Below are 21,245 nucleotides of genomic sequence, written 5' to 3' on the forward strand. Positions count from 1 at the left end.
GTCCAGGCATATTAACAGCCGCCAAGATATATTTTCTGTGGATGGGATTGGCATTTAAGGCCATTTAACTTGTATGTGATTGATCCCCCTCACTGCGGACCCCTTGCGTAGATGTCACAGGTTTGTACTGTAGGTTACCAGAGAGAGAACAGAGACAAAGAGCAAGGTGTCAGCTGTTCGGTGTCTTTGAAGTCAAGATGCTGTACAAAACTTCGAACCCTGATCTTTGTTTTTGTATTTTTACTCGTGATGCTGCCGGCTGCTGAGGAGATTTTTCTGGTTTTGCTCCGTCTTGATTACCAGCCTCCTCACTCGTGATAAAGGAGTCCCAAGTGAAACATTTCAAGGGAGTTTTGTTGTGTTGCACAGAGCCCATAAACCCAGTTAAGGAAAAAATAAGATGCCATTCACGTATCTATACCTATAGATTACAAGTAAAACAAACAAAAAACACACAAGATCACATCTTTATTGCATGACCATGTGTCACAGAAATTAATTACATTCTAGATTATATTTACCTTTTTTATGTTGATTGCCATTCTTAAAAGTTTATTACCAAAACAAATGATATGTTAGCTACTTTATAAGCTATTTGTATAAAACAACATTAGAAATTCTGCAGAGCTGGGCAAGTGCAGAAACTTTACAACTCGGTGGTGCACATGATTATACAAGTATTCAAATGTATGCATTCTTTGTTGTGAACACGACAAGAGATTTGAAAAAAGAAGACACAAGACAAAACGTCTATATCATAATGATAAAGTTGTGCAGAAAAAATCTAATTGATTCGAAGAATGTTTGGTGCATACAATTTTCCGGGGGAGACTCAAGTCCCCCCTTACCAAACTGAACTAAATATTAAACAGCTAATATGGCCCATTTAACAAAGAGATGTGAATCTGTGCCAATTCCCCCCAACAACAATTCAGGCTCGGGATTATTTCAATTTTTTCACTTTAAGCCCACATGTTCACCCTAAAATACGATTGACAAGTCGTCAACTGTTAAATCTAAAAAAAGGGACTTGTTGTTCAAAATCTTCAGTATATAAAGCTGTTGGAACAAAAGATCTAAGAAACAAAGTGTAACAAATTAGTATTCGAGGGGAATGAGAGAAAAGTGTTAGAGAGAAAATAAAAGCCAATAAATGAACATAAGCAGTGACAGAGGGCTGAAAGCACCATTAATGTGTTTAGGGAATTAGGAGGATCATGTTTCTGTCTGTGTTTCCTGAAACTTCTTTTCACAAATCAAAGGGTGTTGGCATTGCATAAACTTCAATGTTATAACCCTCTCCAGTCATAGACTTTTTACCTCTTAATCAGATGTGTAACCCATATCAACCCCCCAAAAACTAACGCCGTATGCATTTAACAAGTATGGCGAGGTAACTGCCTTTTTAAAGCTGTCAAAGCAGATGTTATTGCAGATTAACAGATGATTTATTAATCCACTGTGTCAACACATATCAGGTACAAGTCGTCTCCACTTGAAAGAGTTGAAAGTGTAGTTAGAAAACTATGGGAATGGGGTTTTTTTTAGCATCTCTGATGTGAACACACTAAAAGGCTGTGTTGGGACAAGCTATCCTAACATTTGGTCTACAGATGATGAAGTAGAGTTGCAGTGGATATTCCCGACATTTTTCAAAATTTGCAGTTCATATCAATCCAGGTGTTTTAAATATTTTACTCATGTCATGCTCTGGTCAGTGTCACCAATGAGGCAATCATCTTCCCACTTGAGCCAGCACAAATATTATCAAGCAGGTATAACTGAATAATGGGTCGATGACACAAACATTTCCTGGTCTCCAGCCTAGTAATTGCAGCTCAAAAGCAGAGCTATTAAATGCCACTGCATCTACTAACACTGAAAATGTTTTTTTTTTGTTTTTTTTTAAAACTACAGTGCTTATCAGCAAAATCAAGATTGCAGGGCTCCATTAAGGAGCTTAGAAATGTTTTCGAAACTATTATCAAAGCTTCTTGCTGACAGACACTTTAATGAACAAAATGAATAATTGTACTGAAAACAAGACAGTTATTGTATGAGCTCGGCTTTGTATTTCAAATGAACAGAAAAACACTGGAGCTAGTAAAATCATTGCCAAAACGTCTTCATCAGTTGCTAAGATTATCCAATTTTTCGTGGGTTCAACATTCTAACGTCGATGTGTTTTTGCAGCACCAAAATTCAAAAATGCTTTCTTCTGATGGTTCCTGCCTACACACATCTGGATGTTACCTAAAAGTCATCTCCAGCCTGCTTAATGACCTCATTTAACTGAGGGAAGGTGAAGGTGCTCTTAGCCTGCCACATTTTACTAATTGTCTTTTAATTACACCTCAGACTGTATCATCTGTGGTAATTTGAGACAGCCGGTCAGTTTCCTGATAGTGATTAAAAATTCATATAACTAGGGTGTAGTTCATTTTAAGTTTTCAAACGAAGACGCTTGTATTAAGGAATTATGTTTTCTCAGCACAAAATGATGCTCACTTGGTGGTTACAGAATTTCGGTTTTAATTTATGGTTGTGGTATTTCTAGTCTGCCAACATATTAGACACAGCAAAGGTCTGCTCGTAATGTACAGTATTAGCCCCCAAACTACCACAATGCTAACATTGTAGGTTATTGCAGTCCTATTTCACCGAGGTTTCACTCTCCAACTTGCTCTGCAGGTCTGGACAGGATAGTGTTTTCTTAGATGCAGCAGTGGGGAGATTCTGAGGCTGAAGATCTTATGGCATACTGATGACGACACCGAGCTCCCTGCTAGTGTGCAAGCTGTCTGGCAACATCCAGCTGCTTCTCCAGCAGACTTCAGAAAGCGATGACCTTGAAGTAGGAAGCAAGGCACCCTTCTTCTCCTGCACCCATTGAAGATTTCAGAGAGGTCCTCCCCCAACTGTCCATGCAAAAAGACTGCCTACTTAATATCTCAAAAACTCCAGAATGCACTCACCTTCCCCCAACCACACACACACACAAACACACGCACAAACACACAGACAGATCTCTCTCCAAACTTGGCTCCATGCCTCTGAGAATATGTGACTACAGACAGACTTCAGAAATGTCGATGTTTCATGCTTTTTTTTTTTTTTTTCAAGAGCAGGTTTTGGCATTGGGTGATAAAAATCTAGCAGGAGACCTTGTACTTAAAGCTCCAGGTTCTAAAAGTTGTCAATCCAACAGTCTGTCCAACATATCTGTGTAATTCTATGATGCTGGTTTTTTGGATAAAGATGTGGTGATTTTTGATGTAGAAAGCTGAGACAGAAAGCAGCACGGTTGGTGCTGTGCTTCTATACACCATGACAAGTTTGATAAAGAGATGTTAAAACTTATTAAAATCTACTTCGCCACCCATCTGCAGCATTGTGGCCATCCTAGTTGAATCCAGGTAAACAACTGCTGTTTGCAAGCATATTAAGATTAAACTATTTCACCTGGCTGCCATTTTATATCAAAAGAAGGGGAAAAAAAGTGTGAACAAATACAGTAACACGTCTAATAAAATCCCATCTTAAATTAAGGCCCAGTCCATTTTACTGGCCTGGTGTTGCCACATAGTTTGACAAATAAAGTGAGCTCTCAATTAGAGCCCCCCCCATGTATTTAGTGTTTAAATTCTTTGTGGATCTAAAACTAAGGAGAAAAAGCAATAACACAAAATATAAAGGTGAACTACAACATGTCTAAGTAAGACAGATCAAATGATGGATTTATAAAATGTAATTTATTGATATCCTAAACTTCTACACCGTTAAATATTCTTTTTTGTTTGAACATAATTAAAAGCCCATCTCATTTTGACACCTGTCCCAAATAACATCAGGATCATTTTGTTGACTGACAAGTAAATCAAAGCACTGGCTATTAATTGAAGTTTGAGACAACAGCTAACATTACCTTTCAGTCACTTTGCAAGCTAACATTGCTGTTTAATGGTCTTACCAGAGAGGACAGGTAAGATGCCACTTCTCAGTTAAGATTAATCTAAACCAAGGAGAACTTCTTTTTGATTTCCAATTGTAGTTAATGGGTTATTGTTCATGTCAATTTACCTTCAAATATGGTCACAATTATTTGAAGACTTTCACCAACCAGTGTGTAACACTGGTGAAATAGTCCCTACAATTTGTTTAGGTACTAATCAATGGAGAAGTGAAATATAACAATGTGCTATATTTCCTGTTTAAACACAGCAGTACACCGTTATTTTCTATAAAAAGAAGCTTCCCACCATGAGTGAATATTTAGAACTAACCACTCTGAGATACATTTCTTCAGATATTTAAGTACCAAATTTCATTTAGTCTCAACCAAACCTTGTCAAATGTTGGAGGTCTTAGTTTATGTTTTCTTGACTTAAACATATTGTCAGAACTGGACATATGAGTCAGCTGGCTTGAAGAATCGGCTTAATGGGCTCTAACTGTGCATTCAGACTAATGGTTACAAATTTAAACCATAGCTGCTGTAATGGTGAACATTCACAGTTAATGGTGAAGAAGTCAGATGTCTGAAAGCCCCAAGAAAGCATGTATACTTTCTCCTCGTTTTCTCATCCCTGCTGTGCTTTCATTATGTGTCAATCTCCACTAACTCCAGTGAAGTGGAATCAGTCAATACCACCCTGTTCTGTACCGTTTGAAGGGTGAACTCTAATCGTAGACTGCATTGGGTGCATCGGTTCTCTAAGGGATGGTTCATCTTCCAAATAACATGTGTTGCAGCAGAAAGGACAGGAACCTTGATTGCTTCAAAAAAAAAGAGGGATTATTACTGCAAACAGTAGAATATGTGGGTTCTAAAAAAGGCACCTTATTGTAAATGTGGTTTAATTATTAGGAAATGTGATTCTGCCAATTACTTTTTGTTCCCAAAACATTATATGATTTTAAAATTGCATTATAGCTTTAGTATGTTACCAAATAATTAATTGTGGTGTTGACTCAGGCTGTGTGCAGTATGAGCACCAGAAAACTATCTGTTTTGAGCCCTATTAGTTTGTTATTGTCATTGTATGGGACTTAATTTATAACCAGTTCTTATTTAAATGCCTTTGATATCCTTAATTCACTAAGTATTCAGTGTGGGGAAACAAAGTCAGCAATTGCCTTAGTGAGGCAGCATACTGTAGCACGGCTACATGGGCAAACCCATTAGATTACATTGTTGAATGTAATAACCAAATGATGGTTGCTGCTGGTGGTAATAGTGCCTTAAGGTTATAGCTGTCAGTGATCATCTCCAGCAATGAGCATTACAGGCTGAGCCCTCCCCGCACCCGTCCTCTAGGACCCATAAAGGCCACCCTGCGCTTTTGTTCAGGCAATCAAGATATGCATGGACATTAGTTTCGAAAGCCAAATGGTGCAATTCAACCCTGACCTGCCTTCAGCGTAGAATGAATTGAGACTGAATTATTCTCCCCCAGTTACTTTCCTATGCAGCACCATCATAAAGAGCAGTCGCTCTAATTTCCTTTGACAAATCGTTAAAGAGCCCCGGCACTAATGTGTCAATTCGTCTCCACTCAGACTACTTCAGAGTAGAACAGCATCAGCCCCACTCTCACACACACACACACACACACACACACACACAGACACTGTTTCAACACCACCTCAACTGCAATGAAATATGTATACCTTTTCTGTTTATAATATGCCATATTTCTTTATTAGAATATTTTCTCTCAGAAAAATATAACTTTACTTTCACAGTTTTGTCATTGTGTTAAACTAGTTGCAATACCAAGAAAAGAATACCACTCATTCACTAATATTTACACTACTATATTATACACTAACTATTGTTGCAACAAACACCAAATAAGTCATTACCTGTTCAACAGGGTAAGTTTATGCCTCAGAATAATGTTGTGACTATACGAAATGTAGATATTTCTCTCTGGTGTGCCACAATAACTGTATTCTTTGTTTAGCACATGTGGATAAAATTGTATTTTAATTAAACGTGAACAGCTTCTTCCCCTTCATGTTCTCTTCTGTTGTACTGCTGGCTCACATTATACAGAGCAGCACCTGTGAATTTGTATTGATCAAATGGAGAAACAGAAGTGGCTAAAGCCAGTCGAAAGCTGACAAAGAAGCCTTAATTTCCCCAGGCTGCTCAGATGGGTGCACGGAAATGACAGAGCCTGCATAGCAGTTAAATAAGGACTGACATAGTCTTTTTCATCTACCCCCTGGTTAATTGTGGGTTTTTTTCACAAACCAGATGTACCTCTGAAACGTTAAGAGGAACAGCACATTGGAATATTTGGGAGATTAATGCAAGCTTTTTTCCCCCTAAATTTGTGTGCAAAAATAAATGTAAAGCTAATAATCATCAACATACCACCACCAGGGACTTCACAGCTATACAGCCAGACCAACTTACAAATGCACAATTTCATTCACTTTAGAATTCCCTACTAATCATTGGTGAATACATCGAATAAAACTAGCAAAGAGAGAAAAGAGGCTACTTGTATGTTGCTGTGGATTCTACATTATTAAATGATAAAAAAGCACAAATAGTTTTGGTCTTACAGCTTATTGATTATTGTGGAACTTAAGCTTTTGTTCGTTTCTGTTGCTATTTGCATCTTTGGAATAATTTTGATTATTTAAATTTAACCTGAATGAACTTTGAAATAGGAAGTTCCCTCGGGATCAATAATATATCCAACCACGTTTTCTTTCTCTCATTGCAATATGGTGTTGTGAGGTTGTGATAGATTTTATAATTATCTGAGAGGAAAGTGTTGTACAGCAGTCTCCAGCGTCTTGTTTCTGGGGATTTTTAAAAATAATTTGCATCAGGAATCCAGTGAAAGTCAAACATGTTTATTTAAGGGAGTTTTTTTTTGTTTTTTCTGGATTTGATCTAAATCTGACTCTGCACCTAAAAAAGGAGCCTTTTTAATCACATTTGGAAAAGAAGGGAGGGAAAAAGGTGTTGCTTGAGAACCAGCTGTTAATGTGACAGAGAACCAGCTTTGATCTGAGATTTAACATTGCATTTACAAGCTTGGCTATGTCGTCAGAAAATCAAACACAAATCCCATGATAAGTCTATGAGTCAGGTAAGTGACTGGGATAGAATGCCAATATCATTCCTCACTGATAACATAATCACAAAGAATGCGTTTACATGGACTCGAGTATCCCGGTTTTTATTGGGGTTTTAAGTATCCCATTTTTGTATTAGTGCATGTATACATCATATCCTGATTTCAGAAACATATCCCGGTTTTTCCTACCTGGATAACTCAGAAAGAAAATGGGATACTGCGGCACCTTACCCCGGTTTCTGACAGCTGCCAACACCTGCGCAGTCGCAGACTCAGCCAAGTGAAGAACGCGCAAAACAAACATGACGCCACCAACGAGTCTTATTCTGGAGAGAGGAATAACCTTTATGTTTCACTAATGAAACACAACATATAATTGAAGGTAGGCTATAATATAGAGCACATGGGCAAGATAAATACGGCTCTATCAGGCACGCATCCTGGTGAGATTGCTTCTTTTTTATTCTGGTGCATCAGTGATCAATCGTCTACCTTTGCTAGATAGGTTTTTTTTAACTTTTTTGGATGGAGTGAGTTTGTTTTGGATGAGCGAGCGGCCGTTGGCAGATGTCTTCCTTCTTTTTTTGTGGACAAAAAAGACAAATTAAACTAAACTTTCATAGATCATGTGATAGTACATAATTTCATGGATTCATTCATTTGGATACATTTGTGGGTATATCTTTTAATTGTGTCAACCATGTGAGAGTTATTCATTTCGGTTTGTGAAGATGTACTACATACATGTGTAAGAGATCTTATTACAGTGGCAGCAGAGTTATATTTGGTTTGGAGCCATGTGTCTTTTGTTGTCTGAGAGACTTAGCTTTTGGGTCAAGGAGATGAGTTCGTTATGCCTTTTACAGAGTGAAGTATTTGTGGGCTGTCTTTCTAGCAGAATATAAGGAACACTGTGAAGAAGAATACTTTGCCAGTGATCGTGAGATCCTGGTCAGCACGGGTCCAGTGACTGCAGAGTCCTGGTTCACTAGCATGTGAGATTGTGAGCAGCATGCCAGTAACTGTAAGGTTCTGGTCATGAAGCATGTCTGAGCTATTGTCTGTTATGTTATTATGTTACTTGACCATGGATAAATAAATCTAAGATGATCCACAAGTCTGTTTGATAATATCCTGATCATTCATTTAACACAGATACATAAACTCCCACCTTACAGTGGAATCATGAATTGATTCTAACCTAACATCATGTTACGTTTGTTTGGGACTTTTAATTTTTTTTTGTATTGATAAGGTGGTAAACTAAAGGGATATTTCTGTTACAATTCAATTTTTTTGTATAAGCCACAGTTTCTGTCTTTTATATATCTAAATGTCCGCAGTTTGTGTTGTAAAAAAGAAACATCATGTGCGCCTGCACAAATAAGATGCAGTAATCAGAAACCAGGATAAGATACGGGAAGATACTATTATTGATCATGTTTATAGGGATATAAATAACCAGGTTTCTCTGTGAGCATGTAAACGCCCAAATATGATCACAACCAGGATGCAACTCATAATCGGGATACTCCAGTCAACGTGAACACACTCAATGATTTATCAAATGACATTCAACCTAAAATAATATAGTCTGTCAAATGAAACATGTCAGCTTGATTTTAGTGTGAACTTCCTCTGATCAAGAATGCCGGCACTCTCAGTATTCCTCTCATGTCGTAAACATGCAGTGGATTTCAGGCATTCCTCTAATCTTCTTTTTAATTGTGGGGGAGGGAAGGAATGATTTTCCTTTTGTGGACACTTCAGTCTAATGCTGCTAAGACTATTAAAACCGAACCATGGCAAAGGATTTGGGAAGTCTTTTGTTGGGTAGATGTTGGTGCATAAGTGATAACAAGATTGAGTTGCTTTCATGGTCAACAACAAAAGTTTGGATAATCCACTGACAGAGAAGGGGTAATATGGTGTGGCATGAACGGGAAGGGCTCCAAGCTCGTAAGCTCCTCTAACCTGTCCCCGATGGTTGGAAAATGAAAATATTACCCCAGTGTTAACTGAAACAGAGGTATGAATATATTCACAGCCAAAGATGACTCAATTAACTTAAAACTTTAAGAAAACAATGCCATGCCAAGCGAATGTTTCTCTGGAACATTTGTGATCCATTGATAGTTTTTGCCTACCTTCCAACTACTCGTATATTAAATGATGAAGTATGCAAAAATAATGATCAATAATAAAAATAAAACCTTTTTTATGCTTTGCTATAAAGTTAGATCATTTTCAGAACACTGTTGTGTAACTTATTTAAAAAAAAAAAAAAAACTCCTATCTGATGACCTCAAGCGATAATTAACTCTCCATATCATTATTGCACATTTACTACTGTCATCACTGCTTTTGCGCATATCTTATCCATCCATCCATCCATCTATCCATCCAACGTAGTGGTAGTGAAGTAGTTTCCCAGTGCATTTTACTTTTAATAACTTGTCTTGTTTCTCACACCTCACCGTGTCAAACATCTCACAGTTTTTGTAACAGTTTTACAGGTGAGTAGAGCAGAGTGCATACACTGGTGTGGAGGACTTGTTTGGAGGCAATTACCATTTTCCATGTTCATATTTGCAGTCAGCACCATGGAGGGCAGGAGGAGCGCAAACAACTCAGAAAATTAGCAGGACCTTGGTGTCGGAGCTACAGGTCATCACAACGGGTGTCGGAGGAATTTGCTTGTTTTTAGAGAGAAAAAAAAAGGCTGGCTTAAACACTTAGAAAACATGCTGTCATGCATTCTAGCAACACGCAACTTAATCAAACACTTTATATCAAACAATTGGACATAAGAAGCAGTGTGGAAAGCAGGTAGCAAATACATGCTGATAATAACAGGTGATAAGTGATAGTAGGGGGGGAAGCTGTTTGCTTAGAGGAGAGGTGAGGATTGACCAAGAAAGAAAGATCAAAAACTAGTAAAAAACAAACAAACAAACAAACAAAAAAAAAACAGGAAGGAAGGATTGACTGCAAAAGGGGAGGAGGGAAGAAAGCTGTGGCCCTGAGAATGTTTCTATCTTTGAAGATATTGAACTACTCACTCCAGTTTAATGGGGTCAATACTTCAGTCTTAATAAAATGTATGTTTCGACATTTAGCCAGTTTAAACAGATTTTAAAGCATATGCCAGGAGAAACTGGGTATCACACTTAAATGTACTAGGGGTGTTAAGATTAACCAATATGGATCAGTAACTGATCTCCCTGTTAAATATTTGAGGGCATGGTTTATGAAGCCCTGGATCCATAAACGTGTAACACAAACTGGTAAATGACCCAGTTTTAATGTCATTTAAACTGGTTTACTTTGCCATCACTTCTTGTTCTCGTAGCTTGTTCTGCAAACTGTAACCAGTGACTTCAGTCTCGGGAGACTCACATAGACCTTTTACTTTTTCTAGAAATAATGTCAACAGTTTGGTGCTCATTATTTAGTTTGGTTGTCTTAAAAGACCAAGAAAACAACATCCAAAATATTATAACTGTTCTTTGATTTAATCCTCTAGCGGGACTAAATGTTTTGTTTTTTGTATAAACTGGATTATTTTAAGCCCATGTAGTGAGATGAGCAGAAGAGCAATATATCTGTGCCAGTAAAAACTCATTTCATATTTCTTCCCCTAACTGTCACGTTCTGTTCTTATTCAAATTTGTATTTTACTTTTGCCAATATTCAGACCTCCATATCAGTTTTTTTCATGAACTCTAGTCTACATATAAAATATTTGTTTGTACAGTAGGCTTCTTCTGTTGTCCCTCCTAAAAACACACATGCACTTTATTTGAAAATGTTACATTGATCGTCCCCTTTCTTCACTTACAATGCAATAATAAAATACTTAGGACTCTATAAACAATTTGCAAAGGCTTCATTTACAAACAAATCACATCTGACCTTGAGTTTTAAATATACTGATCGTGTAAAGGTAAGATTCACACTGCTGTGATGTAATGTGTGTGTGTGTGTGTGTGTGTGTGTGTGTGTGTGCATGAGCCCAGCTTAAGTTAATACTCATTTTTTGGACTCACTATTTTTTTCTATCTATGTCCCTGACTCTATATTATGTGTGATCTGTGTGCAACAACGTCCTTGTAATAAAACAAAACAAAACAAAAGAAAACACCAATAGATGTTTCAGACCAGTTGACCTCACTTTCAACTAAATGATTTCTACGTAAAGCTATGAGGGCAGGCCCTTTATGAGAAAAGCAGACTCTTAACCGCTGTACAGTTTGATTAGAGATCAGAGGCCTTGGGGATGTTACCTTTGACTTACTGTGTATCATGAGTATACACCTGAAAATGATTCTGTGTTGGATCTCCACAGACATTTAATCAGCCTATTAAATTATTCAGCTGCAAAATATTGCCAGCATCTTCATAGAGTGTTTAACATTGCCCTGATTTTTGTTGAAGAATGTTCACAAGCACTTTGCAATGGTTGTTTGCTTTCACCCTTTCTTCACACAGATATTGAAACGCTAAACCCTTCATTTTGAGGATCATTTAGTTTTTTTGCAGTCGACTCGCAGGAAAAGAGTTGAGTAATTGTGCCATTATTAAAGACTTAATGGGTTCACAGCCGTGAAAGGCCACACTATTGAGCAGGAGGAGAACTAAATACACTTTGAAGCATTTTCTGCCTCTTATTTGACTTTTAAGGGCAACTTTGGGAAAATATCTGTAAAAAGGCTCCAAATAACTGAATTAACTTTTTCATTATTCGGTCAATTCTGAGATATGGAACTTTGATTGGTGAGTGCACTTCAACACTGTCTCGCTCAACTTTTATTTGTTTTTTAAAAAAAAAAATTAAACAGCATTCTAAAACTCCTCTCCCCTAAACACGCTTCTTCTATGTGTCCTTACTGTAACCCTTCCTCTGATGTTCAAGCTATAAGAAAATTCAAGGTGAAGAGATCCTACAGAGATATCACAAGTATTCTACGTCTAAGACTTTCACACAGAAGTTATAGGAAAAGTTGAATCCTCAGGACAATCAGGTAGAGGTACAATATGTCTTAATTCACAATTGAAATCTGCACTAAGCAAAAGAGATATTGATCCAGCTGGAAAAAAGACTGAATACTTGATCAACTCGATATTTGACTGAAAAAAATTGACAAACCAAGTATGCCCACTGAGAAGATCATGTCGAGCCTTGGAAAAGTTGTCAAAACACTAAGTTAAATCAGGTAATGTTACATTCAGTTCATGCACACTGGACGAAGGGAACTCTGATTTGGTCCAACAGTGAAATTGATCCAGAGACCAAGTTTGAAAACACTGATGTTCTCATCCTGGTTATAGACCAGGGCCAATACTAAAATCACTTCCCAAGCTTTGGACTGTCTGTATCCTCGAAGCAGAACCTGGGTCCTAATTGGCTTTTGTGATTGGCTTGTTAGGTAGCTAGGGTCCAATCCCGAAGTGTGTGTGTGGGGGCCATTCATTTTCACTGAGCCACTGAGCCTTGACGAGATGTCCAGTCCTGCAGGCAGGCCGCTGTGATCCTCCTGAGGGCAATCAGTGGACTCTCTCACCTCCTGTGTCTTACAGACAGACTCCCTGAGGTAATGACCTGGACCAGGGATCAAGGAGTGGGTCACTATAACATGGTTACTCTTAAACATAAGTTCATTTGTCACCCCAAGTCCAAGCAACTAATTACACTTGATGCTCCGGAAGAAGCCTGACTTCAGCAGTTATATGAACCTCAGTAATCATTGAGGCCAGAGCCAATAAGCCACCTTACAGAAGCTTTAAGAAAAACTGCTTCTAGTCATAGTTTGGACACAAGACATTCAGTGTGATTCAAAATATATCCTTAGGGACACACAAACAGTTGGTTTAATAATAATGACTGGAACACATTTGATCTTTTCTAATATCCAGTTTAAAAATGTTCTCCTTATTGATTGTGTCATTGACTTTTAAAACAAAATGTTACGAGGCATCTTGGAGTAAAATGTTGAGTGACTTTTAATAACACAGCTTTCATTTACGAAGTTGCTTTAGTGATCTTTATAACTCAAGAACTCTAGCAAGGTAACAAATTCCCCAAACACATAGTTGGTTGGATAGTGTGAAGAAAAGAATTCCACAACAATGTGTGTTGTGGTCCTTTTGTGACTGACGGATTCTTCAGAGAGGTGAAGTCAACTTGGAACTTTCCCACTGTGAAAGTTGTTTGACAAAGTTAGAATGAAAAATGTTTACAGAAGACTTGTTTCTAATTAACTTCAGCTCAGCAACAAGAACTACCTTCAGTGCACAACAATAATATTCCTGCAATCAAGGCAGCATAGCATGTGAACGGCTGTTGTTTAGAGTGCATTCATCTTAATATGGTTTCTTTTAAAGTCTAAAATGACTGACTCCAGCTACATAAAGAGAGTTAGTTTCTAAAGACCATACGTGGACTCTGTTTATGCATCAACTGTTTTGGAAAATTGTGCCCTGTTCATAACAATGGCAATTCACTTTGTTTTTGTATTGGAAAACACTTCTTGGTAATTGCTTAACACAGCAGCTTTTTGGGGTTTTTTCCAGACAGGTGGAGATGAGTGAAAACAATTGATATGTGATGAACCTCAATAAAGTAAATTAAAGTCCGGAGCTCAGTCTGCTTCAGAGGTTAGATTTTCTCTAAGACTTCAGTTTATGGTAAAAGCACCAAAACATGAAATAAGATTGAAAGATATAGAACACATAAGTCAAATAAAGTTGAACAAATTGTATTCTTTGGTATGCATACAAAGAACAAAAATATTGAACGTTTTGTGTGAGTATTATCTAATGCTGTCAAAGGCTTCTTTAAAAAAATCAGCCAGAGGACATACATGGTATACCCTGAAACAATAATTATTCGGGTTGGCTTGTAAATTTAAAGATTTTAAAATCCATAGATGTTACTGGACTATAGACAGACTTAAGCAGCTTGGTCTTATTGAAAGCTAGAAATGTAAAGACTCCAAGGGTACCTTTTTCACACCTCAATTGGGATTGGGTGTCTCCATTCTGGTCCAAAGGCACTCGAGTTGGTGTTTTTGGTGCCCATCATAGCATGTCTATTTCTTTTTGGAGACAAATCCATTCGACCATCTGGAATCACAAAGGGACATTTTGAGTCAGTCATTGCAGACTTTCTTAATGCGATCAGGATTATATTGAAGAACTGAGAGACACTCAAGCACGCTCAGTGGTAAGGACGAGATTGAAATCATGACTGCAACAGCTTCATATGAACTGATGTTAACCTCGCTGCAAGACTCAAAATATACTCAAATGTGGGGTAGCTTCCATAGATCTATATACGACTGGGTCCAATATATAGTAAGGTAAGTGAGATAGTGGTAATTAAGTGAGAGGTTCTGTAACCTGTTTTGCTGTGCTGCTGCAATAGTGTTTTGTTTCTGTCATTTTTTTTTTCATTGTGTACTTTATAGTAGACCTTGTAGAAAGAAAAATGTACTGTAACAAAATGTTTACTATAAAATAAGGAGGCAGGCCTTAATATAAAAAGATCTCTATCTGAGAAGTTTAATTGTTCCTTTTTTAGTACAAAGTGAATGTTCTTGAACAAATACCCTCATGGTGACTGAAAATGTACCATAACTGCTGCCATCTGCTGTTACCTGTTATTTTCAAAACCTATTTTAGAACATACACTCTCCACACATATTAAACATTTAAGAGTTTCGACATCTGCTTCTCTCTCTGTTTTCCTCTTTTGTCTCACTCTCACACGTTTCTTTTTTAGTGAGAGGAAATAGCTTCAATTTGTCCTGTTAAGATTACGATTAAAATCCGAGCTAAATTCATGTTGGGTAATTCCTGCGTCAGCAAAAGGATTTTTGCGTTGACCCAAACCACAGCAACATTAAAGGAACATTGTTTAGTCAAGTGAATGCACTGGGGTTCTGGTGGATGCATCCAATTGGGCTCGTAGTTTATTTATTTCCTGTGTCCTCAAATCACAATTGAGTTTGTAAGACTGCTTTGTCTAATAAAGTGATGTCTTTAACCGATCGTAAGGGTATTGAAACATACAAGTCAAACTGTTTAAAACTGCCCTTGAGGAAACTGAACATGTGAGAGTCCGTCCATAGTGAACATTTATTTCTTTGATGTCTTAGTTTCTAATTTCAGAGCACACCATGTCTACTTTTCCCTGACTTACTTGATGACTCCTGAAGGGGTTTCTGTTCCCTTGCATTGTTTGGTCTAAGTAATGCATTTGATTGGCTGAGTAGTATATCGCGTGGTGATCTTTACTGTAAGGGCAAGAAAAGCAGCAGTTTAAAAATACAATACACTACAGTAACAAATCATTTAAAGCTGCACTATATGTATAAAAAATATTTGTGAATTAGCATAATAATGCTACCCCAGCTCATTTTTTCACGTGTGCTGTGCCCCTGAACGTAAAAAGGTGCCTAGCCACTTGACTACCAGTAATTATTTGTAAACCTGCGGTAATAGGTATTACAAATATACAATATTACCATAGATTTCATCAATTATAGACATAGCCACTATAATGCTATATTCCCTCAGGGTAAGATCCAACAACAGCCCTGACTACTATTGGTCGAAAAAACAAATAAATGCTAAAAAAACACCGAACAAGCTAAAAACACGGTTTCTGGCAGGCCCAGAATATCCACAGCAAACACTTGAAGGAGCCGAGAATTTTAGTCCAAGAAAACAGTACCAACTTTTTGGTCAGCCAGTTAGAGCTGTTAACCACACAGAAAGCCACATTGTTTTCATATTTTGGACAAAGACTGTAACAGCTTGGCCAAATGATCAATTCTGTGACCTAATTGGCTGTTTTGTTCACGCAAACTCTGAATTCAGTCATTCACAGAAACAAAGTCCCATAACTTTATTGACCAATGTAGTTAAACCAGCTTAGTGGTAAGAACCTGAACCTTATTAGAAAATGTGTGTTTAATATAGTTACCTGAAAAAAATCGAAGAATTTTAGTTATAAATAACGAATAGATACATTTTTTACAGCAGAGTGATATCAAACTCATAGGTTAGTATAAGACTTTTTTTTTTTTTTTTTTTTTTTTACTACTCCCTCCTGTCTTCCAGCTCCAGCTGTGTGTTTTAGGAGGGACTGTTGATCATTAGCACTTCCCCCACATTGTGCAGTCTCTGGCATCACTCCCTGCACTGTCATTGGCACACACTCCCGTCTTGTGTCTTAAATTGTAGGAGGCAAAGAATGGAGCTGTGTGAGGCTTGTTTGTTAACGACACAACACCCTCATGAGTTGGTGCTGGCAGCATGCCTAGCCACCAGAACTGTGGCGCACTACACTAGAAAACTGGAAGTGAACCCACTCTCCATCTTAAACGTTGCATATTTATTTAGTCATTTACCCAGCAGTCATTAGGGCGATGTGTGCAGCCTTTTCTTGTGATCTACTCAGATTAATTATATCAAACTTTCTCTTTGGGTTTTAATTTGTTTACATTAGATGATTTAAATGAGGCCTTCCCCCCTGTTGGCTGTGCAGATGATTGAAGTGTTGCACTGAATTGCAGCTGTACCGAGTTTGCAGCTCGACCCACACCTTCAGCACACTTATTATGGCACTGCAGCAGAACAAACCTTGACTTTTACACCTTGGAAACAGGTATCTCCAGGAGGATAGCCTATAGGAATTTCAGTATCAGATAACGTACCAATATTGCACACACACTTTGCTCCCACACACCCACTCACACATGGATAATGAAGATGGACGCAGACATTTACATCACGACCAGAGACCATCTATAGAAAGAAAGAAGAGTGAAGCTTTAAGGAGGAAACTTTTGAAAAGCATTTAGCCTACACATTTCTATTCACTTTTGACTCTACTTTGCCTTTAATAAAATGTCCCCATTTCTACCTCAAATTGACCCAAAAATGAAGCGAGACATTTTCACATACTGTCTCCTTCTTGGTTTTCACAGCACTCAGAGATAAAAGATGCTCTGATTTCAGTTGGCGCTTGCTCGAAACTCGCAAGAAGTCTATTATAGGCTTCCTTCAATATTTCACGTGATCAGATGGACACCATACAACTCTGTGGAGTGAAGTTGGTCTTCCTGGCTTTACATTGCTCCTTGATGCTGCTTAAATTATCCATGGGTGCTTTTAGGGTGGCCACACACAGGCTTATAAACCTTTAATCATAAGCACAATGATAGTGTATTACCCTGTTGGGATGCCTGAATCATACATTAATGATTAGGTCATAGTCTTGTTGTGAAACAGTTTCTTGCAAGTTACGTGTGAGGCTTTCAGTGAAGCCTACCGAATATTCAAGCTGAGAATGGGTGTCTTGTTGTGCATATACTTCCAGCACATTCTCATTCCCAAGTCTTCAGATATGGCAACTCATTACAATGTGTCACTGTAGGTACCTCTATAGTGTCAAATCTGTCCATTAGTTTTTTGATTTGAAGTAAACAAAAACATAAATTTTACGTAAAGTAGGTATACATGTCCCAAACGGGTTGCTTGGGATGCAGGTGGGAGTTAATGGAAGGTTCAAACAATCATTGGACGTAAATTTAGGAGACATGGTAGAAAGCAACTTGCAGAGGCTGACTTTCTTAAATTTATGAAATCAAAAAAAGTAGCACAGCTGCATATGTTATTCTTTTAAAATCTGTGTGGTTGTGATGTAAGAATGTTACTTACACAAGTACATTTGCACTAATGAACCACACTATTGGGTATAGTATATTGGGAAATACAAAAGTCAAACATGCAAAGTAAGTGAATGTAACACAACATACCCTTTTAGAATATTGAACGATCACAGTTTGATTGTCAGTGTTCTGGTTTCTGTGCATGTCCAAGTTGTATAGTCCACTGGCTATTCAGTGGGCATATGCCGTTTGAAGAGCTAGCGTAGCTAATTGCAATCTGCTGTTTTGTATGTAATCCAGTCTCATTTAGGTGGGTCATCTGATGAAGATGTATCTGGAATTAATCTTTATAAACTCTGATTTGCGTGCAGTTGTGACAATCAATCTGCTCTTAGATGTTGTTTCTGTGGACTGGATCTGTAAACATTATTTTAAATGTAGTGTATGTGTGGAGTCTTAGGTTTTAGCACGTGTGTATTGTGATATAATATTAATAACATGTGTTGTTGTATTGTATTCTGTGTTGACTGCAGATTAATTTAAACTTATTCTCGCTTTACAAGTTTACGATAGGACTGTATACAATGGCAATGCTTGGAAAAGGACGTCTTGGCCCAAAGTATTTTACTGTAACCCTGACCACCGGCTGCACTAGAAGCCAATACAAATTGGTGGCTGTACCCATACAGGCTATATATCCCCCAGAACATTGGGCTCTAAATTGGAATGGTGTCTTCGTCATCATATTTTGAGGCTTTAGGCAACAGACCAGGCTGACCATTGATAGGTTGATTTATCACAACCTCATTGTGCATTTCTCAAGACAAAAGAAAAGCGTTATTCATCACCTTATTAGCAGTGTCAGTATATCGTCTGAACACTCAAACATGAATCAAGCCAAAAACAAAATGCATCAAATTATTAAGGTACTGCCAAGGGTATTCATGTTTGTACAAGGTTTAGTAGTGGGGGTGGAAAACAGTTGTAGGTTGTCAGAAACCTTTGAGGATGAATAAATAAGATGAAGGGCCTTAATTATGTGATTGCTGGCTTGGATGCAGTATCACTGAAAATAGACAAGAGATCGGCAGGGAGGGAGAGAACTCCCACACCCTTCATACAGAGAGAATGACAGGTACTTTCCAGCAGCTGTTGCTATGTGCATTCTGCTACTCCATTCACTTGAATGATAATGTGATCTGTTGAATAGCTGCAAAAACGTCTTTAAACCCTTTAACAGGTAGAGCTCAACTGAAAGAAGGAATTTGGGATTCATCTGAGACAACATGTAAAGAAGATTCCAGTTGGACTACAGCGTATGCCTCAGATATCTATGTTGCTGCTGCTCTAACACGACTTTACATATTTACATGGAAAGTCCGCTCTGGACACAAATAATGTAGAAGCCAGCAGTGGTCTTAGCTCAGAGTTCTTGGGTTATAGAGACATAGTTCAGATGTTCACCTCTACATGATAAACTGCTAACATTGCTGTGAGCAGTCTTATTCCTCCCACTTTGTTTTTGTTGTCTTTGTAAAATCTGATTCGTGCAGCATGATATGAGCACAGTTGAATGTCAACAAAAACATTGTAGCAGCAATTCTTACTTGTACGTTTGGGATTATGAATTTAATAATACACGGGTTATGCTCTTGAACAAAGAGTCTAGCTCTCATACTTTCCTGCTGAAGCGCTGTACCCACGGAGGGGGCACCTCAGGTAGAAATGACTACCCTGTTAATTGGTTTATTCATAGCAACAGTGCTCTCCATCACCGGATATCAGAGGCACATGTGTGTAATTAAACTTGAACGAGACTCTAAAGTGTGGCCGGTAGCCAACTCTGTGCATTCAAATGCATCTCCTAGTGCTGTGTATGGTATAATTTACTAATAACAATGTGCAAAAAACTGCATATGAGCAACTCCACAGCATGTGATTGCTGCACAAGTAGCTAAACAAGCACAAAGTGAATACACATCCTTATTTTCATGCAGGTAAGGCACTGAGATTAAGTTATTATTGTGTTGGATCTATAACTATCAGAGCTGTAATCACACAGCAGATAGCCTTTTCTTAGCCACAACGCTAACATAGATTAGTACCTGATGAGATAATGGTGGCAAAATACTTGTGGGGCCATTTCTCTTCAGAAACAAATATGCCATTTCTAAAGTATGTTCACGCAGAGTTGACTTAACACACAGCTCCCTATTGATTCCTTTTCCCTACAGCTCTTTCACACTCTAATCAGACTAACAAAACAACAGGACAGGTGCGCCTTGAAGATACTGGCAGCACCATTAAGTATTTAACAACAATGGTGCACCGCAGAGGATGTATTCCTATTCTAGGGTAACCTACTTATCACTGCAGTGTGAATGCAAATGCTGATGTTTATTGCAGTGGGCCTACATGTTTAAAACATTAGTAGGATTTCACATGCTTGTTCCCAGCACGTATGGTTTATTGGGGAGGGTCCTGATGAAAAAAAAGGTCCCAATAAATGAAAAGGGTTTTTAAATTGGTTGTGTTTGTCATGCAACCTGAGATTTTTGTTTGTGGTACTTGCATTTGTTGGGGTTTCTTTCTTCTTATCCGCATCTGCCAGCAGATTTACCCAGTGCAATGCAAACACTGTATGACACATATTTGTACATGTTTCTTTCATGGGGGAAGAATGCTTCAGATCATTCCATCTCCATGCACCACACAAACAAGATGAAAGTTGTCTTGAAAGCCAAAGATAGAGTGTGTGCAGTCGTCGCCTTGTTACAATGTGTAACCTTGCTCTGTGCCGTCCGTCGGCAGCATGAGCCTTCAGCACACGGAACAAGCTCTATTAGGCCTTATTGTTGGACAACAATGCCTCAGGGTGAGAGTGTCAATGATGCAGTTTTGCTTTTTTGTCTCTCCCAAGCCTGAGGAAGAAGTATAATTGAGAAATCAGCGGGGCCCTTTCCGCCTCCTCAGTCATTTGCGTACATACTGTGTTCCCACACCAATCATGAGCTTAGCGGCTTAGCTGTATTTGTACTTGAAGATTGTATGTTGCCGTCAGCCCGTCTTATCCTAGCAGTCATGATGAAGGAGAGAAGAAACTTTTGCACTGTCGTGTGAACACTTCATTGATCCATCTGTTGTATAACTCTGTCAATGAAATGCTGTGATTAAAATCACTCGCAATGGCACAGCGGGTGAATGACCTTGAAAGTAAAAAAAAAAAAAAGCACACAAAGAAAATCAATCTTGTAAAAGTCTGCACACTAAATGACTGCGCCTTCTCTTGAATAGATGTTTTCACCACAATCATGTTTGTTAATGATTCTGAAAGAGTGATTACAAAAAAAAAGAGAAAATTACTCTTTTTGTAAGCAGTCATTTCACCCTGACCAGATACAGATTTAGGGTGAGATTAAGCTCCACTAATCACATGTCAGCGAGCGGCCCTCTTCACCTTCATAAA

At 38.1% G+C, this 21,245-nt stretch overlaps 1 long non-coding RNA gene across 2 annotated transcripts in view; it reads right to left on the reverse strand.

Annotated features, from left to right (window-relative positions):
* Positions 1–11,344: 11,344 nt before the first annotated feature.
* LOC306829307 overlaps positions 11,345–21,245 on the reverse strand; it is a 154,561-nt gene continuing 144,660 nt past the window's right edge. For both annotated transcript variants that reach the window (XR_013779850.1, XR_013779851.1), the window contains exons 4-5: positions 14,105–14,225; positions 11,345–12,702 (exon numbers count right to left, since the gene is read on the reverse strand). This is a non-coding gene — a long non-coding RNA (uncharacterized lncRNA). The remainder of the gene's footprint in view (positions 12,703–14,104; positions 14,226–21,245) is intronic.

Source organism: Symphodus melops, assembly GCF_947650265.1.
Source record: "Symphodus melops genome assembly, chromosome: 9".
NCBI lineage: Eukaryota > Metazoa > Chordata > Actinopteri > Labriformes > Labridae > Symphodus > Symphodus melops.